Source organism: Eretmochelys imbricata, chromosome 1 (assembly GCF_965152235.1).
Source record: "Eretmochelys imbricata isolate rEreImb1 chromosome 1, rEreImb1.hap1, whole genome shotgun sequence".
Lineage (NCBI taxonomy): Eukaryota > Metazoa > Chordata > Testudines > Cheloniidae > Eretmochelys > Eretmochelys imbricata.
In genome coordinates this window covers 311,758,399-311,783,517 of record NC_135572.1, presented here as the reverse complement: position 1 = coordinate 311,783,517, position 25,119 = coordinate 311,758,399, and the positions used below count along the sequence as shown (strand labels likewise).

At 39.9% G+C, this 25,119-nt stretch overlaps 1 protein-coding gene across 2 annotated transcripts in view; it reads right to left on the bottom strand.

The window, feature by feature from the left end:
• The window catches only part of MDFIC (MyoD family inhibitor domain containing), a 176,837-nt gene that overhangs the window by 25,600 nt on the left and 126,118 nt on the right, over positions 1 to 25,119 (bottom strand). Inside the window, exons 9-10 of one of the 2 annotated variants that reach the window (XM_077834251.1) lie at positions 2,832 to 2,938; positions 1,563 to 1,774 (exon numbers count right to left, since the gene is read on the bottom strand). The gene's annotated coding sequence lies outside the window, so the exon portion shown is untranslated. The remainder of the gene's footprint in view (positions 1 to 1,562; positions 1,775 to 2,831; positions 2,939 to 25,119) is intronic. The other variant, XM_077834253.1, reaches the window with a different exon arrangement.

The following is a 25,119-nucleotide window of genomic DNA, read 5'->3' as shown; positions in this document are numbered from 1 at the left end:
GCCTATTAAGTTAATTAATATTAATATTCAGTAATTAACAAATTAGAAAAGTAATAGTGCTTGAATTTGATGGCCCAGATTCATCTATGATGTAAGTTGTTACCGCAGCAATAGAGTTGGCGCAAAATACATATAGCTGTACTAGCTTTAACAAAATGGTTTAACATAATTCACCAAATAGAAACTGTTCCCTTTGCATGTATTTTTAGTACATATCTATGATACCATCAGGGAAAACACTAATCCTCAGAAATTAAAACATTATAAAATGTGCCAGAGTATAGTGTACACATGAAGTATGCTTCAGCTCACTCACTATCTGGAACATATATGTGGTTATGCGGCACGGTTTGGAATTACCAGTGACGTCCTTAAACGGTTTATGTTTGGAACATATTTGAACCACTTTCAAGACATATGTCTTCTTTGCTAAAAGTACCACAGAGACAAAGCTCAGTTTAGCCTCACTGTATTGACTACAATTGCCAAAATTATATTCTCTCTCTGCCTCTCATATTTCTATCACTTCAGGGGAATTTTAACACTCTTCTCTACACAACATACATATGGCTTTCATATGTCTGGCTGCAAAGTAACCTGTTGTAATTTAATGCAAATATGTTTTGAATAAAAGGTAGCTGATGCTTCTAATCTCTGCTGTATTGAGTACAATAGAGGCTTTCAGGAACAAATGGATTCCCCAGGTAGAAAAGGACCACACAGTCTCAATTCATGAAAAGAACTGACCTATAATTTACCTATATAACTTCTAATAAATCTGACTTTGTCAGGTCCTTACCACTCTACTGATACCTTTGAGAAATGGGACTGATCACAGAGAAGAGGAGAAAATAAAGAAAACCATGTGCCTTTTTTTCCCTATAAACTCTTTTTTTGTTTATGGAAACGCTTGCAAAACATTATGAATCAACACAGAGACATGATTATTTTTGCCTCTTAAATATGAGGTGATAGTAACAAAGATAATTGTTGCCAAAAAAATAATGGACATGACTAGAGTACTTTGTTGTGACTCATTGGGAGAACATAGTACTAAGCTTACAGGGGAAAGTCCTGTCCCTGCCTCCACAGCTGTGAACAGGCCTGTCTGCAGTGGAACTAATGTGGACATGATGCTAAAAGCCCACACAGGTACAAAAGCCAGCTCTGAAATTACTCTACAGTGCTGCCATGGTGACAAAGAATGAGCAGGACTGGTGGGTCCACAACTATGGGGATCCACTAGCCAATTCTACCCCCACCCCAATGGAATATGAATGCAGGACCAGAGAGGCTATTGTAACCCGAAGGCTGGTGCAATTCTGTGGACTAATGGAAGAAATATGATGCCTGCTACACTCTGGTTGCTTGAGCTATTTGCTTGCACCAGCACTTGCCTGAGATGATGTCACATTACATCCAAGGAATTCGATATTAGTATACCTGCAGGTGCTATTTATAATCAATATCTTCTAGAATGATCTAATATTAATATTTTTTAAAAAATATTTTTTCCAGAAGTGGAATTGATCTATCTAGGTTTTTATACCATGACCCATTACCATGGTAGCTGAGTGCTGGACGGGCCTCAATCCCTTCAGTTTCTCTTCTTTTACAATCCCAAATCGTCAAGCACACCAAGTGAGGCTGACCATGTCTCTGGTGAGGAGAGCTGGACATAGATCCCTCTAGAACTCATCAGTGATGGACAGAAAGGGTCACTGGAGAGTAGCATGAGTGTTCCCAGTCTCTGATGGCCTGTGAGCAAGTGAGTCTGCAATATGAGACTGAGTTTGAAATTCTGGGAATTTCATAGACTGCCAGAGTAACAGATATATTTTATTCATACTGTTTTAAGCAATTTAAAAAAACGACTCTTGCAATTATTAGCTTTTGGAAAGTGTGGGACTTTCAGTTCTCTGTTCCCAAAACTGGGAGCTCTTCCATATGGCTTAACCAATAACAGGCCAGGTGAGATCCTTTAAGGGTGAAAGGATAGTTCACTTTTCATGCCCATTCACTGGCCTGTTTGCTGAGGCTGCTGACAAGGGGTACCAGTTAGCATCAATTCTGAATAAGAGCTTCACTTAAAGTTGTGACCAAACAAAGAACTTTAAAATGCAACTAGCTTCTTATTCAAGTGCAATTTTTGCAATCAGTGAAAAACTGCATTGCCATATAAATTAATATGTACGCAATGGTCAAAGAGTCTGTAGTGGTACAAAATATTTGTATCCTAATGATTTTTCCAGCTCATTCAAGACTTTAAATTAACATTATTATTTTAAATCTGCTTTTTAATTTAATAATAAAATATTGTGATTGTAGAGAGATGTTTTTTGTTCTAGGTCAGAGTCTAAATCAGTGGTGGGCAATTTGCAGTTTACGGGCTGCACGCAGCCTGTCAGGGTAATCCGCTGGTGGCCCACGAGACACTTTGTTTACATTGACTGTCCACAGGCACGGCAACCCACAGCTCCCAGTGGCTGTGGTTTACCGTTTGCGGGAACCGGTGGACAGCATGTCCCTGCGGGCCACACCACTTCCTGCAATGGAGCATTTTATAGAGGAAGGATGAGAGCACTAAACTGGATCTTAGGAGATCTGGGCTCAATTCCCAGATCTGCCACAGGCTTTCTGTGTGACTTTGGGTGGCTCTCTTAGTCTTTCGGTACCTACTTACTATCTGAAAATAGCACTTTCCTGTCTCACAGGGGTGTTGTGAGGACAAGCACATTACAGACTGTGAGGTGCTCAGATACTATGATAACTGGGGGCAGTTAAGTACCACAGTTAGATGTCAAGCTCAAGAACAATATAAATTGATGAACCTCAGGTAATAAATGTCGTCTCCTTCGACACTCAGGCTTTGACGTCATCATACTGTAGATAACCACCTTCAGTCAGCAGCCAAGACAGATTTGCTCTGCTGTCAAACCTAGAAAAAAACGTAACATTTTATTATAGCACTAACTGACATAGCCACAAGACGAATCCAGCTTGAGCCTGCTGCTACCACCAATGTCCTACTAATGTTTCCATGGTTTTAAGAGAAGGCCCTTAAATGATTTTCAATCATTCCATGGATTGTCTTATGGGGTATTGACAGAACATACACCTTTCCAAAGAGAAAGATTTTCTCCTCCATATGATATACATTCTCCAATGAATAAGGAAATAGTAATCTTCCGAAGTCTCATAATCAAATGTAACTCTCCACATATTAGCATACTTTGCAGCTGTTCTGGTATGGAAAGATTGAAATGAACACAAGTGTGTGTGCATTTTCAGATTTACAGCATACTTGTATATACAAAAGAAGTGGGCCAATTTGGTCCACAGGCTGGGTTTTTGACACCACTGCCTTAAAGCATAATTTACATCTCAAAAGGCCCCTTTGAGCGAATGCATTATAATTAGAGTTGATTGCGAATTTTTCAACAATATGATTTTTCATTGCAAAATGCTAATTAATCAAAAACTAAAACCTTTGGCAGGCACATATCTGCTTACACAAAACTTTCATCAGAAAAGATTTCACAGGCCCAGGATGGAATTTCAGAAAGAAGGAGAGCGATCCATGCCAGACTAGCCAATAGCCTACTAGTTAGCTGGCTCACCTGGGAGACAGATTCAAATCCGTGCTCCCAGTTAGACAGAGATCCTCACATCATAGGTGAATGCCCTAACCCCTGGGCTATTGGCTCTTTACATGCCTGCTTCCTTCCCATATTCACCATCACCCACACTCCATCTTCCTCCTGCCGTTGTTCCTGCATAAACCTATGTCTGCTTCTGTAACACAGAGGCTCCTAGGCAAAGTTGTTCTTTGCAAACAACTCTCACCTCAGACCTGACAAACTTACTACACTAAACACATCCTACAGGATATTTATCCATAAAGAGTAACATGCAAGCTTGACAAGCTCATAACTTGTCAAGATTCATAATCATTGCGAGATGTACGTATGGCTAAGGAATTTAAGGAATAATGCACTTATATTGAAAATATCCTTTATGGAATTGTAAAAATTAGTCACCAGGGGATAATATGTCTCAGTAATGGCCCATTCAGGATGGAGGGAGTTGTCTCCCCACCCTGTTTAGCTGGTGATGCAATGCAAGGCTCCGTTGTTCAGCCTTGCTCAATTCCAAGACTTTCAATAGAAAGCCATCAGAGGCAATGAAAACAATCAAAACCACTTAAAGGTAAAAAAAGGAACTTTACAAACCCCCTGTCTATGGATTGAAACAAAAAGACTGTTTCAGTAAAACACAGAGGAGGAAGAGGTCCTCTGAATCCTTTCGCTGAGGAGATCTTGAGGCACAAGTTGTTCTCATAAAAAATTGGATCCTGGTTCTGGTGAAGCCAGTCAGCTCTCAAGAGACTGACTGACTTTGGGGGTTGCAGGGGGGGCATTTTATGATTTTGTTTTGTATTGTAATCATTTGTTTTCCACGCTCTCTTTCTTGTTTCTAGTTAAATGGTTCTTATTTCTTAAATAGACCTACTTTTGTTTAATTATAAGTGCTGTATTCTATACAGGAGTGATGGCTTAAGGAAAAACAGGTAAACGGAGGTATACTGCTTCTTTGGGGGCAAGGATCAGGGACTTCTTGAATACCCAGTATCAGGGGCTGGATAGCCCAGGGGAACAATTCAAAGGGACTTGTGGACTGGGGTGCACGGTGAAGACAGGGCTGGCATAGCCCAAAGGAGAATGCTTGAGTGGCTTAAAGGCTGGTGGTGTCAGAGAGCTGAAAGCCAGTCAGTCACAGGCAAGACTCCCTCATGCTCGAGGCAGGGAGTAACAAAATGACTCACAGTTCTGGATGCCCCAAGAACCATCAGAGCTCCTACCACTACATTCTACCCATTTTCCCAAGGGTCAGTTGCCCAGTGGGAAATTACTATAGCCAGTTCCAGGCCTCCTCCACCCTCTTCTCTCCTTATAACTCTCTCTCTTCCCCCGCTCCCTCCTCCATCATTTGATGCGGAATGCCCCATGCTGGCAGTGAACCCGTAAGGTAAGCAGTAAAGGAATGGAGACACAACATCACTACAGTAGGTGAGAGAGAGTGTGGTCCAAGTCCTCATGTATTTTTGCATCAATACTGCAGATAGATACGAACAGGGTGAGGGCTAAGGGAGTATGGGGTGTATATGTATGTGACAGGCAAGATACTTGACAGCTCTGTAGGAATTTGATAATTAGATACAGCTGCCACACAGAAGACTTCCTCAGCAACATCCTGTCTGAGGTAATAGTAGCCAAGTTCAGGCCAAGACAGGAGGTGCTGCATATATAGCGATCAAACAGGAAATGCAAAGAGTGCAATTAGATTTCTGAAAGGGCTGACAGATTATCGCCTCAATCCTACATCTTAATGCAGCACGCTCACACATTTAGATCTAGAGTCCCCACCCCAAAGTTCTTGCAGTCCAACTTAGTTAAAAAGTAAACATAGGGCAATGATCTGAACACATGATCTGGAAAAGAAGGAAATGAGAGCAGTCAGTGGATAGATGGATGGATGCATGGATGGATGGATAATGTGTACGTGCCACCAGGGCATCATCTGAATGCAACCATGATACCTGAGCAGCACATGTAGACAGGGACAAGATTCTGCATCAGCCGAAAGGGAGGGTGGGGAGATGGAATTTGATGTGGCAATAGAAAGGAATCCAGTGAAAGGATTTGAAGTGTGGAGTGATATGGTTGGAGACCATATGTGACATCCAGCCCTGCATGCATCAAAAAGCTAAAGCTAAAATGTTTCAGAAGCAGATATAACTTGCTGAGGACAGCAAATTTATCATCCTAATGAAGGGCAATGAGTCTGCTCTCATTCTCAATCCTTAGCTGGTTCTTCAAAACATCTCTGCGTTTAAAGAGAAAAAAATTCCAAACTTTAAATCCACTCTTTCCACAAAGGTGCAAAACACATTTATGAACCAAGGGTGATTAGTTTTCACTTGCTCTGCGTAACAATGCAATTAAGATTGCTAATAAAGCCCAAGAGTGGCCGTTTCCCTGCATCAGTCTCCTCTTAAAGCTTCCTTAATGATTCCTTTGTAACGTTGATTGTTATCGTCACTCCCAAGTAAGAGGCTGACACTTTATCAATATCACAGCATTTCCAAGAAACAGAACAGGAAATAGCACTGTGCTACTTTAAAGCATGTTTATTAAACACAGAATTAAACTGACAATTAAAATGCCAACAATAAAAACAGATATTCATTTCATACCAGGTCTTGTCAAACTATTCTGTTCAAGAGCTGGCAATCATTTATGCAGAGCCAAAGCAGCACTAGTTTTACACCAGACGATTTTAAAGAGACATTATGCACTTTTCCTCATAGTTGCTCTAAAACCTCATTGCACAATTTTTATTATATGCAAATGAGTAGCATCTGATTAGGTCCTGGGGCAGCTTCACCTAGGTGTTCATAGGAATAGCAATGGGAACTGAGTAAGAATATTTCATAACTGAAGTATATTTTCCCTTGGGGGACACCACCATTTGATTTTGACATTTATTTGTCCTGTGCTGTAAAGGACAAAACTACAATTACACTTTTTTTTCTACTGTGCAGTGGGCACAGTGTCGGAAAAAATTAAATCAAAGATAGTGTGTTCTCACAAAAAAACAAGCTCTGAAACCAGACTTACAGAAAATATTCACAGTTAAAAGTCATATTGTGTTAGAACAGTCTGTTTGATTGAACAATGCATATTGGGAATGTATTTTACAAAACATACGCAAGTCGCCAAAATAGAGAAGATAGAAAAAATGAGGGAGAGCTATCTCTTTTTTCTTCCACTTTTACAAGCAAAATGCATTGGAGAACAAACAAAGAATGTTTGGGCTTATCACAATTTACCTAATCTATTTGTTAAGGTGTTTTTTGTTTTGTTTTGTTTTGTTAATTTAGTGAGTACAGCTTTAACTGAACGGTGCAGAACATAAATGCTCCTTCTTGCATTTCAATTATACTACAATCTATTTTTAGCATTGGCGTTAATACACAATATACAGTTCTTTACTCTTGAGCTCCAATGGCACAATACGCAAATCATGTAAATGAATTTATTCACCTTTTACTGGGAGAATGTCTTGAAATTAGTAACACAGAAAGCAATTTATGAGCCACAGTCACGTTTTTCCAGTTCATGAATTCCCAACCCTACTGCAAGCAATTACCTTAACCTCACTTTATGCTTCTAAAAAGAGCATAGATGAAAACTTATGGGGAGTCAGCCATAAATAGGCATTTCATTTTCAGGATGACAATATCCATTTATTAACAAACAATGCAACAATCTTCAATATTTTCCTCCAAATAGAAGGGGCCCAATGCCTCATCAGCTAAGCACTCCCTCTTCCCATTGACTTTATTGGGAGCTGCACACACAACAGATGAGAGAATCACGCTACTTGAATGTAAAAGTATCTAAGGACAACTTATACTCTCCTCAGTCCATTCAGGGTTCTAAGAAGAGCTATGTGAGGTATTTGGAATGAAACCAGAAACAAGGCAAAACTGGTAAAGGGCTTTGTTAAATCTTTAAATGTAGTCCATGTTTGTCAAATGATTCACATCTTTTTCAGGGATTTGTGGTTGGAGTGAACCTAGACTGAACTGTAGTACTGTAATACCCAAGGTTTCAGTGTGAAACCCAGTGAAAACTGACTGAACTTCACTTTGAATTTTTGGGTTGTTTTGAACCCAAGATGCAAATTCAGGTGAAGCAAAACCAAACAGCAGCTTCATGCAAACCTCTGTGAACTTTAACTGCCGCTGCATTGTGCACTTCCCTGGTGACTTAAATAGTGATAATGAATCAGCAGATTTGGCACATGGGGAGCAAAGCTAGCTACTAGAACACTTTATATCCTTCCTTCGTTAGGCCCTGATCCAGCAAAGCACTTGAGGAAATGGATAAGTTAAAGTCCATGAGTAGCCCCACTGAAGTGATTAGTGCTATTCAGGTGCTTAAATTACATACTTGCATTAAGCTGTCTAGAGTGGCTCATGACCATGACTGCCAATCTCAAAACACAAACTGGTTCTGAGTTTTATACGTAGAGGTCACCAACCAAGTTAACTCCTCACGCACTACAACATCCTTAACATGGAGTCACAGACAGTCCCCTTGAGTGCTCTGGTCTATATTGCCACCCAGGCAAGCTTGTCTTTCTGATAGATGGTCACTTTATGCTAAAAATCACAACAATATTTAGGTTACTCACAGTCTCAAAGGGCCAGTCACTTACCCCAGGTCAATTGTACCTTAGATCTCTTACCAAAGACAATACTTGTAGCCAATCTTATAATTAACTAAAGGTTTATTAACTAAGAAAAAGAAATGAGAGTTATTTACAAGGTTAAAACAGGTAAACATACACATGCAAAAGAGTTACTGTCTTAGGTTTCAAAAGGTAATAGAAGCTGCTGTAATATACAAGCTCTAGATGTCCTTTAGGGCTTATCCTAGCTAAGCAGCTCAGGGATCCCTTGCTTATTCTTAGAAATATTGTCCTTTCCAAATTCCAAGCAGCATAGCAATGTCGTTCCTTCCAATCAGAGATATTTATTCCCTTCCCCAGAGTTCAAACTGATGGTACAGGTGTCAACGCCTGTCTCCTCTTCATGGCTGTAGAGAGGAGTAATCATCAAAGTCTTTGTCCTTTGATGTTTCACAATGGCTCCTTTGGTTTCAATGGGCCTTCTTGTATGCAGGACCAGCATTTTACGTTAACTAATACTTCTTTCCTATTTGGAGAGTTACACAATTACAGAGGTCTCCAATGCAAACTCTCAGTATAGCTTTATATAATGGGCTACAGATGTTATAAGTGAGATCAAAATATGCAGCACCCTACAAGCATTTCATAAAGTCTCAACATGAAACACATTCTTATCAACTTAATGTCTATTTTAACAATGCTAACACACAGGTGAACCAGACTGGTTTCCAGCTATGCATTTGTTAGTGTTCAGTGAGGCCTAAGGGTCTTGGCATGAGATGGCTTCTGGTCTGCCAGCTTCACAACTTGCTTAAGTGTTTTGCTTAATCCAGGGCTTAGTTACTAAAAAGAAAACAGTCTACATGGAAAATAAATCCTGCATGAATATATATGTTTAAGTTTTCAGTTAATTTGGTGCACACAAAAGGTGCTAGATTAACAATATTATAAGCAGCTGTTGCCTATTCCTAGAATAGCATGGGCATTGCTAGGACAAATTCCTTGTACTGCTGTCAATGTGCCTTTGAAATTGATATGAAGGGTACACCTTCAAGGAGGAAAAGGTAGCAGTCTTTATGTGCACTTGCTAACAAGTTATGGTGGTTTTTGCAATAGGTTAAAGTGGTTCCAGTCTTTTTGTGATAGGTTGGTGGTTGTTGAAATAGGTTAGTTTAGGAATGACGAACCTATTTTGGACAGAAGATGGTATGATTTTTGGTATATATGGGCTTTGACCAAATTCTCACTAGTGCACTAGGGATGAAAGGTTTGCCTATCTTAGCTATCCATATCCCATTAGAGATTATCCATCCCCTTGAAAAGGAATAATTTTCAGTTCTGACATAGTGTATATTCTTTTTTCTTCTATACGGTACTTAAGAACAGCCATATTGGGTCAGACCAAAAGTCCATCTAGCCCAATATCCTATCTTCCGATAGTGGCCAATGCCATGTGCTTCAGAGGGAATGAACAGAACAGGTAATCCCCTGATGCCCATTCCCAGCTTCTGGCAAACAGCCATTGATGAACCTTACAGTCTTGGCATTCACAACATCCTCTGGCAAAGAGCTCCACAGGTTGACTGTGTTGTGTGAAGAAATACTTCCTTTTGTTTGTTTTAAACCTGCTGCCTATTATTTCATTTGGTGACCCCCTAGTTACTGTGTTAGGAGAAGAAGTAAATAACACTTCCTTATTTACTGTCTCCATACCTATCATGATTTTATAGACCTCTATCATATCCCCCCTTATTCATTTATTTTCCAAGATGAAAAGTCCCAGTCTTATTAATCTCTCCCCATATGGAAGCTGTTCCATACCCCTAATCATTTTGGTTGCCCTTTTCTGAACCTTTTCCAATTCCAATATATCTTTTTTGAGATGGGCGACTACATGGGTATGCAGTATTTGAGACGTGGGCATACCATAAATTTATACTGTCAATATGATATTTTCTGTCTTATTATCTGTCCCTTTCTTAATTATTCCCAACATTCTGTTAGATGTTTTGACTGCCACTGCACACTGAGTGGATGTTTTCAGAGAACTATCCACACTGACTACAAGATCTCTTTCTTGAGTGATAAAAGCTAATTTGGACCCCATCATTTTATATGTATAGTTGTGATTATGTTTTCCAATGTGCATTACTTTGCATATATCAACATTGAATTTCTTCCCCATGTTCTTGTCCAGTCAACCAGTTTTGTGAGATCCCTCTGTAACTCTTCACAGTCTGTTTTGGACTTAACTATCTTGAGTAGTTTTGTATCACCTGAAAATTTTCTCACCTTACTGTTTACCTCTTTTTCCAGATCATTTATAAATCTATTGAATAGTACTGGTCCCAGTACAGACACCTGGGGGACACCACTATTTACCTTTCTTCTTTCTGAAAACTGGCCATTTATTCCTACCCTTTGTTTCCCATGAGAGGACTTTCCCTCTTATCCCATGACAGCTTACTTTGCTTAAGAGCCTGTGGTGAGGGAACTTGTCAAAGGCTTTCTGAAAATCTAAGTACATTATATCAACTGGATCACCCTTGTCCACATGCTGGTTGACCCTCTCAAAGAATTCTAGTAGATTGGTGAGGCATGATTTCCCTTTACAAAACACATGTTGACTCTTCCCCAACAAATCATGTTCATCTATGTGTCTGATAACTCTGTTCTTTATTATAGTTTCAACTAGTTTACCCAGTACTGAAGTTAAGTTTACTGGCCTGTAGTTACTGGGATCGCCTCTGGAGCCTTTTTAAAAAAATTAGCTATCCTCCAGTCATCTGGTACAGAAGCTGATTTAAATGATAGATTACATATCACAGTTAATAGAACTGCAATTTCACATTTGAGTTTCTTCAGAACTCTTGGGTGAGTACCATCTGGTCCTGGTGACTTTTACTGTTTAGTTTATCAATTTGTTCCAAAACCTCCTCTAATCACACCTAAAGCTCAGACAGTTCCTCAGATTTGTCACCTAAAAAGAATGGCTCAGATTTGGGAATCTCCCTCACATCCTCTGCCATGAAGACCAATGCAAAGAATTCATTTACCTTTAGTATAAGCTTATATCTTAAGAATTCTTAGAGAAGAAAACAGACACACTGTAATCTATGTTTCCCAAAGGTGGCTTACTTTTTAGATAATAGTTCAGAATATCACCTCCATCTTTCCAAAAATTAAAACTTACATATTTCTTAGCTCTTACATACCAAAACATAAAACACATTTTTGCTCTGTAAAAATGTATTCATTTGTAACCATATATTAAAACATTTAGGATTTTAATACCAATATTTTAGTGTAATGAAACTTGTTGCAATTCTCTAGCATGTCTTGTTAACATTTCAGTTCCTTATTTACATAGCTGATGTCCTCCAAGAGACAGAGAGCCTTCAAGTTAATTATCCATGTAGCTCTAAGAAGTCTTGTTTCATTTGTAAGAACTCTCTAAAAGAAAACTAACAGTTATTAAACATTACTTTGAGTTACCAAAAGTAATCAAAATGCATTACAAGAAGCACTAAAGAGACGCTTGAATGTAATACTTTTTGCAGACTAAATAAAATGTAAACCATTTACAACTCTTACATAACCTCAAAAAAAAAAATCAGCAAAAACTAAAAAGCAGAGGCCCAGCCTTAGGTGATGTAAAGACACCTTCAGTGGCATGTAAGAACACCTTGGACCTGACAGTCTACATTACTTTGCATCTTGTGCAGTCATTTACACTTATGCAAAGTTTGCTCCAAAGTTTGATAAAGCTTCCATTGACTTCAATGGAGCAGGATTAGGCCTTACATAACTATAGAAGATGCAAAGCCCCAAAAGGATAATGAGTTGGACACCTTGACAAGACACACACACAAGAAATGCAACAGTAGCAAAGGCATCTAGATGTCTCAAGCATTTCACCAAAACAGATTTATAGCACTGAGGCATCAGAGAAGTACTGTACAGTATATTTTGTTCATTTTAGACCAAAAGCATCTTGAAAAGGTGTTTCACTGAGTCATGGCAAGAAGCAGAAAGATAAATGGCAAGTATAAAATGGACTTTAATTCTAGTCTCTTCTATATGGGTTCTAATACTACTCTCACTCCTATAGGCTCTGAGTGCCTTCCAATATTGCATTAAGCCACATAACTCACATATATCATGTGTAGTTCATTCTCTCTCTCATCCTCCGTTGCAGCTGGCAATTTACAAGTACAGAGAGCAGGTGAAATAATTGCTCTGGGTACATTATAACAAATCAACGTGTGCTATCTATTTCTCAAGGACTCATCATAGCTTGCATGTGAGGCAAATGCACCCTGTTTGATTAAGAATTAGTGATTGTCTCCAGTTTATTATATGCATCCTATAATTCAGTTACAAGGAGTTTGAATAAAGTGTGGATGGTCTCCTTTACAAAATAAATGAGCCTTGGGACTCATCAAGAAACAATCAGATGTTCCCCTGGGTGCATTAAAAGGGTCAAAACTTGAAGATATAGTGGCCTTTCCTTATTTTCTTGTTCTCATACTCACATGGCGGTAAATGGAAATAAGCCATAAATAACACTTATCAATAGATATAAATAAAACAATTTGCTATTATTTCTATTCAGGGAATAGAAGGCAGGGAAGTCATTTATACTACTTTGCAGAAGGTCAAGGAAAGCATTCCTTAACAAATTGCTATCATTCTATTCAGTACCCTTGTATATAGAATGAAAAACTCTGAACAAATCTATTGGCTTTACGCTAATGTATAAAGAAAGGGACAGATACATATACATTTTTCCTATGTATAAAAGGCATTAATGTGAGAAAACAAAAAGGTAAGGCCTAACTTTTCTCTGTCAATCAACAGTCTTACGAATATTAGAATATACACCTGAAATTTTCTGATACTTTACCTTTAATCAGATCTTTGTTTTATTGTCATAAAGACAGTTAAAACGACCAACGTTCAGAGTCCTTGGAATGCAAAATCGTGCAATCCATAGGCAGGCAGAGCTACCATTTACTTCAAAAGAAGTCATCCTTTCTGGCTGAGGTATGGAGCAATGTTGACAGACAACTGCAAAGAGAGACATTTGCAGGCCTCTTCAGGGCTTGTCTACACTTACCGGGGTGGCGATCGATGCATCAGCAGTCAATTTAGCGGGTCTAGTGAAGACCCACTAAATCAACCGCAGATCACTCTCCCAGCAACTCCTGTACTCCACCACAATGAGAAGAGTAAGGGGAGTCGATGGGAGAGCATCTCCGGTCAACCTTGCGTAGTGTGTACCCCACAATACGTAGATTTAAGCTATGTCGACTTGAGTTACACTATTAACGAAACTCAAATTGCCTAGCTTAGATCGACTTTCATGCGTAGTGTAGACAAGGCCTAAGTCAGAGTTAGTGTCACTGAGACATAGCTCTTCAAGGATGTTTGCAGGAGTATAGGGAACTGTTTCCTGGAGGAACCTTCCCTTAGGCTTGGGAAGAGGGAGGTTAGGAAGAATCTCTCTCCATCATTGTATTTCTAAACTACTTATCACCATGGCATGGCAGAACAAAAATATAAAGGTAGTACATTCTGATGTACAAAACAGCCATAACATCCACCTCTCAATACATCACTTTTCTTCTTCTCTTCTTACTCCTTTGTTTTTCCCCTGAACCTTTCTGTCATGATCTGGGCCTGAGAAAGAAGCCATTATCAGGTGAAGGCTTTAGCAACTAAGTAGGTCTCGCACTTTGATCTGAACAGTTCCCAGATGGAGTTTCATCACTACAAACACTCTGCCTTCTACTCCTGAGATTCCATTCAACCCCATGCGCAGGTAGCTGCACCATCCTTGTGGAATGCTTGGCAGCTCATGGAGAGATAGGTTATCTTTATGATAATCAGATCTTAGCCCACTAATCTACTACAGGCAAATCCCAAGAAGATTGACATCTGGGTGCTCTAAACCAGGGGTTCCCCCTTCTCATAACAAAAATTATTTCACGACCCCAGGATGGGGGGACTGAAGCCTCAGTCCACCCAAGGCCCAGTGTCCCAGGTGGAGGGGCCAAAGACCAAGGCTTCAGCCCCAGGCAAGGGGCCTGTAACCTGAGCCCCACTGCCCTGTGCTGAAGCCAAAGTCTGAGCCCCGCTGCCCAGCCCTTGGGATTTGGCTTAGACCCTGGGAAGTGGGGCTCGGGCTTCAACTGCAGCTCCAGGTGGTGGGGCTCGGGCTTTTGCTTCTGCCACAGACCCTAGCAAATCTAACGCTAGCCTTGGTGACCCCATTAAAATGGGGCCATGGCCCACAGTTTGAGAACCGCTGCTCTAAACAATTGCGCCATAATCACTTTACACTTGAAGAATGAATTGAATGAAAAAAATGAATGCAAGTTACACTTTTATTGGCCAGCAGTAGAGTCCACATTGCTTCTCTTCTATTCAGAGGCTGTGGGAACCAAACTACCTCTCCCTCTCTCCTCACACCAGCACTTGTGCCAGCAGAAGGATTAATCTGTGTCATTATTTTTTAAAAGAATACAGTCAACTATAATTATGATACTGAAATAATGCCCTGAAAAAGTTGAAGGAAAACATCCAACTAAAATAATGTGTAACATTATTGGGAAGACATCATGCTGTCCTCTGGACATGTAGATTTTGAGATGGGCCATCAGTCACAGACATGCTAATTACATTTGAAAAACGAATTGAATGAAAGTATGAAAAAAAGTTAGACTTAACATTTTTCATGTATGGATGTTCTTTGGATAACTCTCTCTTTATTCACATCTAAGCATGCATCTCTGCTTATGAAAAGAGGATGATACCTAAAAAAATCACACATAGCTAGAGATGTTCAGGAGCACAGCAGTGTAACCTGAAGAGAATAATAGAAAAATATGGGGAAAATAAGGTTAGAAGAGACACAGATGTTTTAAAATCAAAATGATTAAAATAGAAAATGTCAGGCTGTCTCTGGTCCTGGCAATAGATGGTGGGGGGAGAGAGCCAAGGAGCCTTTCTTATCTGTGAACCACAAACAAGGACCAGGAGGGATCATCCCCAGGGCCCTGTTCACGCAGATGTATGGAGCTAACTGACTACCGATAGGTACACCCTAAATTGTGGAGCTAGCTGAACACAACCCTCAAAGATGATGCAGCTTGTAATCTCCACTTGCACACCAGGGAGATTGGAGCATATTTGTTCCTACTAAGGGCTGTGGTTAATTGCCATAATATAGCCACGAAGAAACAGAACCCCAAAAGCAGGGATGAAATCCTAGCCCCACTGCAGTCAATCGGAACTTTACCATTGATGTCACTGGAAACAGAATTTTATCCCAGACTGGAATACTGAAGATAAACACTCTGAAGATAAACATTGTGATTCTGCAATGAGATGCATGCAGGAACAGAGGTTTGTGCATGCAGAGCTCATTGCAGGATTACCTGCTAAATGAATTGTATGAAAGCTCCAGATCGAGAAATACCATGTTCTCTATTCTATCTCCTTGCACAATGTCCAAAACATGTTAAAAGCAGACGGAAGGCTTACAAAATGTTTGCAGCGTAATTCAGAATATCTCTAAATATGTTTGTCCACTGATTTTAGTTTTACATGATGCTGAGTGCAATTGATATAACTTTGTTTTGCAGATAAAGCTAGACTGACATTTCTCATATTCCATTTATATTTATGTGCAAATCTTGGTTTTGTGTCACAAAAATTCACATGCACTATTTATAGCAGGTGAGATTATTCAGGCACTTTACTCAAAAAGTACAAAATACATTCTGTCTCCTACCTGTTACACATAAAGAGGTGATTAATGAGAAAGGTTCTCAGAGTCAGAGAAAATGGCCATATTGTGCTTCAGTGTTCAAATTACGTGTCTTCTTTAAAAAAACTGAATGCTGGATAATGATTTGCCACACAGCTATGCTACAGGTAACTTCAGAAGCAAACTCAAGGCTGTCATTGATGTAAAGCCGTCAGTCTCTGGGGGAAGAGTATAGCACTTCCTACTGCTTGATCCATAAAGCAGCATTTACTACAGCCCACCTTCCTGGTCTGTGCTGCATAATACATTGCTGGATTATGGGATTTAGGGAATTAAAAGGAAAGGAAAAGAATGGATGAAAAAGCCATGACCTCTACTACACAAGTGGAATAGCTGAGTCCCTGACTCAGGATGCTAGAAGACACTAATTGCCATCCTAATACCCACCAGCCATTTGCACCTAAATATTACCCACTTCTGGCTGATTACCCAGCCTAAAAATTAGCTGAAAAAGTTTGCGTTGAATGTTTGCATCCTGTGGTGACCAACTGGGACTGGAAGCATTCAGTACCACAGCTATCATATAAAGAAGGAAAAACAGGACCATGTAAAGCAGCACACATAAAAGGCAAGGAGAGAACAAAAATAGCTCTCAAGGATCCTCCCTTCAAGTTTTTTCTGCTAAGAACCATCAACCAAATCTGCAAAACATTTGTTTTTAGTACAGTTCTAGATATGGTTGAGTTGGCAGAAGGTTCCATTTCTTTTCTGAATCAGTGCACCATTCTGTGAGGGAGTGTGAAGTCATATGATTATTCACTTTAAGTGGTGCTACACGTACTAGGTACTGCACTGCTGCTTAGTTCAACATCTGCTATTTAACAATTACTTCCAGATTTTTTGTGGGCATTCTCAGTCACTCGTTGAAAGAAAACTGTAACATGCCTACAGAAAACCTGGGAGAGAAAACCAATGCGGTGACAAGCAGGTGCTGGATAGCCTGAATGAAGCTGAGGTTCCCTGTTGATTATACTCCATGTGAGAGCAAACAACACCCATGAAGACAGATTTGATAAGATTACCAATCACTCCAGAGCCTTGGGAAAAGAAATTCACAAGGAAGCAACATAAAGACTCCTTTGGTGCCAAAGTGCAAGTAAAGAAAGGAGAAGTTTGATACTGGAGACCAAGCAATGGATGCAAAGAAAAGGATTCAGGCTTTGCCAAGCACTGAAATAGATTGTGTGATGACAGTCCTGTTTAGTTCAGAAAGATTTCTCTTAAACAGAATGGATGCCAACAGCCAAGATTCACAACTTGCAGACCTTATTAGGTGGGATTTAAACTATTATTTATACTGCTCAAAAAGTGCCAGGTGCTGCACATAATATTTGAAGAAACAGTCCTTGTCCCACAGTGTTTACAATCTAAAAGCAGACAGTGGATAAGTGAAAGGGAAATAATATACAAACAAGCAGTTAAGGTAGCAATAGAGTTATGTCTTGATTTTTCAACAAACTAAAACATGGATGATTGTTTTATAATATATTTTGGACCTGATTGTCCACTGCCTTGCACTGTGTGTAGTTATTTACACATGTACAAAGCAAATCATAATGCTAGCATTTTATGCACAGTTGTGAATAACTACATGTAATCTCCCCACTTTCCTTCTTGGGTTACTCAGGGTCAGGCAACACTCACTTATGTGCCCGGTGCCTGATGATGTCGACAGTAAAGGAGATCCTGAGTTTCCCGGTGGTGATGTTGGATAGATGGGAACCCTCTACTCACCCCTCTGCTGCAGTCCTTTCACATATAAAGGAAATTAATCTTGGCAGTGCCTCCACCTGGCTGGCCATGTGCACACTCCCCTGGAGGCCGAGGGGGCATCCAGGAATTAACCTGAGCTAATTTATGCAATGGGTCTAATTCAATATACAACCACTAGACACTTAAAGTTAACATACCTTCACTTAACTTAAAAATAAAAACATGATATAATAGATGGAGATTAATTGAAAAATGTCATAACCAATATAAATCAGTAAGGGGCACATCACTAAATCAATTAACAAATGCAGTTTGCATTTACACTGGCACCATTTACCCCATCCCTGAGTGTACACTCTACTGAATTACAGAGTTCTAAACACTTGCTTGAGTGGGTGCGCTTAAAGATCATGAAGCTGAAGACAGCACTGTATTGGCCCAGTAAAACAGTCCAGCTTAGGCAACAAGAGGCAGAGCAATTCTAACTTTGTATCATTCTAAGCTGCACAAGCCCTCTAAAGGTGGGAGTTGTTTTAACAAGAAGACAGTAACCCTGGATTCTGGTTAAACAATAAGACCACTTCGTCTCTTCTCAGACTGGGGCAACCTCTTAAGGGTTCCTGTCCCCTTTCGCCTGCAAGCACTTTCCCAAACAACAAAGACCATGGTTACTTACACAGCCTTCACTGCAGGCCCACCTGAGTTGGTTAAGGCAAAGCAACAGGTTCTGCGCTGGCTCCGAGTGAAGCCCACCAGCCACCTCTGAGGCCTCCTGCTTGGTCAAAGCCCCAGTAGACTCTCAGCAGCAGCTCCTGGCTTGGACAGAGCTCCTCAAGTCTCAGCTCTCCTCTAAGATGGAGCCCACCGTATGCTCTCTCTGCAACCCCTGGACACAGTTGCCAACTTTCACGCAGTAAATAAGCACCCCGACTTTCACAGTAAGCCAAAAAAAAACCTAATCCCATTTCAAAACAAGGCCAAAACAAGCCAGTCCCTAAGAACCCCAACACTCTATGTGACTAGATCCTTCCAGTGTGCAGTCTAGACTGTGGTGGGCCCGCTGTGCACCGCTGACTCTCTCCCCCCCTTGCCCCAATTGCCGATCAAAAAAAAGAAGCAACAAGCTACAACAGGGATTGGCAACCTTTGGCACGCGGCCCACCAGGGTAAGCCCCCTGGTGGCCCAGGCCAGTTTGTTTACCTGCCACGTCCACAGATTTGCAGCGGCGTGGGCCAAGGGATGTGCTGGCTGCCACTTCCTGTAGCCCCCATTGGTCTGGAGCGGCGAACCTCAGACAGTGGGAGCTGCAATTGGCCAAACCTGCAGACACGACAGGTAAACAAACCAGCCCAGCCCGCCACGGGGCTTACCCTGGTGGGCCGCATGTCAAAGGCTGCCAATCCCTGAGCTACAACAAGCAGCAAGCTACAAGGCAAAAACTAGCCAACAAGCAACTCACAAGCCAATTAAGCAAAAACATGCCCAATTTTTGCATTTTTTTTTTTTTGCAGGTTTGGCATGTCTACCCCTGAAGTGGAAGTCTCTCTCTCTCTCTCTCTCTCTCTCTCTCTGTCTCCCAAGGCATCATGGGAGTTGTAGTCCCCAAGGCTGGATTGCAGCACTCAGGATCTTTCCAACTGGAACACTCCCAGTTAAGTTCACAGGCCCTTCTAGTAGAGGGCGTCTACATGCACAAAGTGCAAGGTGCCGGCGATCCAGGCCTATAGCTATTTGTTGTAGGCATCTCACTCTGAATGCAGAGAAGGTAGTGGCTTTGCGGGTCAGCACAGGAATGGCATTCCATTCATAGGTGGCAGTGAACAAATGTGATATCAAGGCTGACATCACGGTGGAGCAGAGGCGACAGGGTGTCCCAGGTTAAGAGAAAAGGGTAGTCGAGTAAAGAATTTGAAGAATTGGAGATGGGGGAAACCAGTGGACAGCTCAGCAGGGCAGCATGACATGACCAATATAATACATAAGAAACTAGGTAGAAGGTCCTTTCATTTTGCTCATGTGATTGGCCATGTACTTCAAAAAGACAATGACAGACAGATGTTGCACTGTTCTGAAACAAAACACACAGAATAAGAAGATTATCATTCTAAAAGCACCATACATAAATGGGAACTCTCCTACACACAAAAACTCCAGGTTTTTTTAATCTCAATTAACCAGCTCTATGGGAATATGTTTAGATGGAGTTCTTAAAGAAAATAAAAACAATTTTTAAACACAAAGATAAAGGCGAACTTCATGATCAGTGCGATTAGACATGATGTTGTCAAATTCAAATGACTGCTATGTCATAAAAGCAATACAGCACAGTACACCAAGTAATAAAGATAGGATCCCTGTAACCACTGTAACACCCATTGTTTCATGTTCTCTGTGTATATAAATCTCCCCACTGTATTTTCCACTGAAGACATCCGATGAAGTGAGCTGTAGCTCACGAAAGCTTATGCTCAAATAAATTGGTTAGTCTCTAAGGTGCCACAAGTACTCCTTTTCTTTTTGTGAATACAGACTAACACGGCTGCTACTCTGAAACCTTTTCGGTGATATCTTACATGACCTATCTTGCATAAAATATATCATGAATATGTCATAATCATATCATAATATCATCTCTATGAAGAATATAGGGTGCAGTGTCACAACAACATTTCTATTTTAATATAAACACAGTATTAATACATCATTTTAGCCCCCCAACCTGAAGCAAATACTCACCAGCAACCACACACCGAAAACACTAACCCAGGAACCTTGCAACAAAGCCCGTTGCCATCTGTGTCCACATATCTATTCCGAGGACATCATCACAGGGCCTAATCACATCAGCCACACTATCAGAGGCTCGTTCACCTGCACATCTACCAATGTGATATATGCCATCATGTGCCAGCAATGCCCCTCTTCCATGTACATTGGTCAAACTGGACAGTCTCTACGTAAAAGAATAAATGGTCACAAATCAGACATCAAGAATTATAACATTCAAAAACCAGTCGGAGAACACTTCAATCTCTTTGGTAATTCGATTACAGACCTAAAAGTGGCAATTCTTCAACAAAAAAACTTCAAAAACAGACTCCAAGGAGAGACTGCTGAATTGGATTTAATTTGCAAACTGGATACAATTAATTTAGGCTTGAATAAAGACTGGGAGAGGATGTGTCATTACACAAAGTAACACTATTTCCCCTTATTTATTTCGCCCCTACTGTTCCTCACACGTTCTTGTCAACTACTGGAAATGGCCCACCTTGATTATCACTACAAAAGGTTCAAACCCCCCTCCTCCCGCCGTTCTCCTGCTGGTAATAGCTCACCTTACCTGATCACTCGTTACAGTCTGTATGGTAACACCCATTGTTTCATGTTCTCTGTGTATATAAAATCTCCCCACTTTATTTTCCACTGCATGCATCCGATGAAGTGAGCTGTGGCTCCCGAAAGCTTATGCTCAAATAAATTTGTTAGTCTCTAATGTGCCACAAGTACTCCTTTTCTTTTTGCAGATACAGACTAACATGGCTGATACTCTTACAAAACTGGGTCAAGGAGTGGGACTGCTTTAGGGATGCACAGGCCAAAAACGTACAACACTTTTAGTGGCAACAAAGACCAAAAAGAAATAGCTACATTTGGAGAGAATATGAGGGAAGGCAAAAAGAGCTGTGTGTGCTTAGAAGGTAAGTTAATTTATTTGTCATCATTTTCTCAATGCTAAAAAAAAGCAGTAAAATAATGACGTGTATAAATTCCAGCTCAAAGCAGAGAATCAGACCTTCTACAGACAAAAGGGTTGTTTCAGCCCATACTTGCCATTTGATTTCCACATGAAGTTGCGCACTCAATAAATTTCTGGCATGCTTCTGTTGAAACTCCTATAACTGTAGCCATTTAGTAAATACCTACACTCAAGTAGAAAAAAAAAAGACCCCTGGCAAATGTGTAATACATGAAAGTAAGTATTTTGGTATTAACCAGAAGGACTCATGTCTTTCTAGAGTCTTAATAAAACTCCTCACTGAAATCCATGGGAGTTGGGTTCACACTTATGGCAATAGCTTAGGCAATATTAAGCTAGTGTACATGCATTCATGTACGTATCATTTACCCAGGGTTTTTGGACTCTTTATTATCTTTTCCTTTCTAGCCCCCACGTTCTTAGCATCATTTTTCCATGAGGAGTGATATCACAGTCATTCATGATGTGATGTGTGGGTTATGCCCAGTTGACAGACTGTGTTAGTGCTATATTTATTCAAATTTCCATTGACTTTCAACTGAGTCTTAAGCTCCAGTTCAGCAAAGCTCTTTAGTACGTGCTCCCATTGACTTTAATGGAACTTAAACACACATTTAAGTGCTTGACCAAATCTGGCCTTAAGAGTATTTTTATGAACTTGCATTTCCTCTGTTTTAGGACGCAGCTATAACAGCCAACTCAACTAGGACACTGACAGAGTGGGCCAATTCTGCTTTCTGTTACATCAGTGCAAACCAATTATGGGTGTAACTGGAGGGAAAATTCGGCACCTGAAGCATTTATTTAGCAGCTTTTGGGTTAGCTTTGAAAGTGTCTGCATGCCTGAGTACACTATATCATCAAAGTAAAAGTTAGACTTTTTCCCCCCAAAGCAATGAAATAAAGGGTTGTTTATGTAGTTGTTTTATGGAAGGGAATATATATTTTATATATGGTCTATAGTGTCAGAAATCCTTCTGGTGTTTACTAATTTGAAACAATATTTTGAATTGCTGGCATTGTTTTGTTTCATTATAAATGATTAGAGATGCTTATTGACTATTACATTGCTAGTTAATGAAACTGCTGTACTGTGGGATCTTGAGGCCGTCAATATTATGCACAATTACTGAAAATGTTGAATATTATTCTAAATTTATCCAAAACAACATATTTCAATGTATTTCTGGTTTATGTAGTCATGAGCACTAACATCTTAATGAGCAAAATAAATTTCACTGTTATTTTGGATTCCTCTAAGAATTGTGAAAATTAACATGAAAATATAGTTTTAAAATACAATAATTATTTTAAACATTGTGAAATAATAAATAAAAAGACAGCTTAATTAGTTCATTGCAGTTTAGAGTGAGTTAAACATTATTTTACCATTATGTAATTAGAATAAAGATATAAGTTATTAACATTGGTTCTCCATTTTTACATTTAAATGCTGTAGTTAAACATGGTATTTTGGACAAAACCTGCTAATAAATAATCTTCTATTGCATTCTAAATTATTAGCAACCTAGGATTACAAATTAGGCCCCTAAAATTTTACTCACTCTTTATACCGCAGTAAACTGTAGTATGTTACCTATGAATTCCTTCCTATTATTATTTTTAAAGATAAAAAATCAAGAGGAATGCAGTAAAAATTTCTTAACTAACTACTGTACAAGAGTACACAGGTAAACAGAAGAATAAAATGAGAAATATATATTACTTTGTCTAAAGAATAAATTCTAAAACCAGTAATAAATTCTAAAACCACAGGTAAAACGTGGAAGCTTTACACAGCTTTACACATCCTAAATGCAGCAGTAAAAATCTTTGACATACATTATTTTCTGAACTATTGCTGTACCTCTACAATGTGTTAAATCCATGAACTTCCAGAGCCAATCATAAAATGTCACAAATGTTACGGCTATACTCCACAATATACTGTATTGAATCAGGGCAGGCCTCAGGGAGACTTTAAGCAAGTGGTTGTATGAGGCACATAAGTGAAAGACGCACTCTGAGATTTAAACTCTTCCATCTCTGACCCATATAGGGCACTATAATCTGGTCTCGCTCAGAGCTCCAGAAACATGAAAGCTCATGCTGTATTTCATACTAATCTCAAACAAGCACTGGCTTTGCCATGAGAGATTTTTCATTTTAAAAATGTAATTCCTTTGTATTTATCAGTTTTGTTTTCTAACAAGTGAAAATCCAACCACTACCCATTGTATTTTTAAACTAAAGATTGTACTGCGGGTTTTTTGCACCACCACCAATACTCTCAAGATTTTTCACCATTTGATGTTGAGAAGCCTGTCCAGAACTAAAACTTTTTTTCCCCCTTTGTAGTGTTGTTGTAGCTGTGTTGATCCCAGAACTTGAGAGAGACAAGGTAGGCAAGGTAATATCTTGAGACCAACTTCTTTTGGTAGAAAGTACAAGCTTTCAAACTACACAAAGTTCTTTTTCAGGTCTGGGGAAAGACATAAGAGTGTCTGAGCTAAATACAAGTTGGGACAGATAATTAAGCATCAGGGATATCACATGTTGTAGGAGGTCATTTGAAATGGAGTGAGCAATGAGGGTGAGATTGTTATGGAAAAGGGTAAGCAGGATTAGCATCAGGGTTAAAGGGACAGCAGGCAGGTGTTTGTTACAGTTTGTTATAATGAGTCATGAAACCAGTGTCCCTGGTAAGTCCATGGTTTTTAGTGGCTAGCAGAGTTATGAATTTAAGTTCCCAGGCTTACCTTTTGAAGGTGTGCAGGTTTCGTTTGAGGACGAGTAATGAATGATCAGATATGGAGTGCTCGCTTTGTGAAGTGTTTATCCGCGGGTGGTACGGTGTTTTTGTCTTCTATCATTTTTCTGTGCGAGTTCATTTCAAATGACTTTCTGCAATATGTTACCCCTTATGCTTAACTGTCTGTCCCAACTTGTACTTAGCTCAGACACTCCGAGGCCTGGTCTACACTAAAGAGTTAGGTAGACCCAGGTATGTATCTCAGGGATATGCCCTGAGTGGTGTAGGTAAGATGACATAACTCCCAGAGTAGACAGAGCTAGGTTGTCGGAAGAATTCTGCATAACTCTATATGTAACTCTGATCATGCCAATACCAAGCCAATAGGTAACAGGATATTCTTTGGTGGACCAGTTGCTGCAATCAACTGTAGGGCTAGCCAGTTGCTCAGCTGCTGTTTCCTCTGCAGCTGAAAAGAGATTGCCCAAGTTGCTTGGCCCTGCCAGTCTATAGCCCTGACTATAATAAAACTAAGCAGTAAAGCATCCATGATTAAAAAAAAATCCCAAAGGCCCCAATTCTGCAGGTGACTGCATGCTGCTGGACCTCTGACCCATTAACTATAATGGGGATCTGTGTAGGCACAGGGGGTTTCCTAAGCACAGTAACTCACAGGACCAAGGTCTAATTATGGACTTAAACCAACTATTCAGATGTTTATATTTTCAATTCAATATAGTTCTCTGCTTTCTAAGGCATATATTGTGCCATACACCTGCAGATCCATGGAATGATACCAT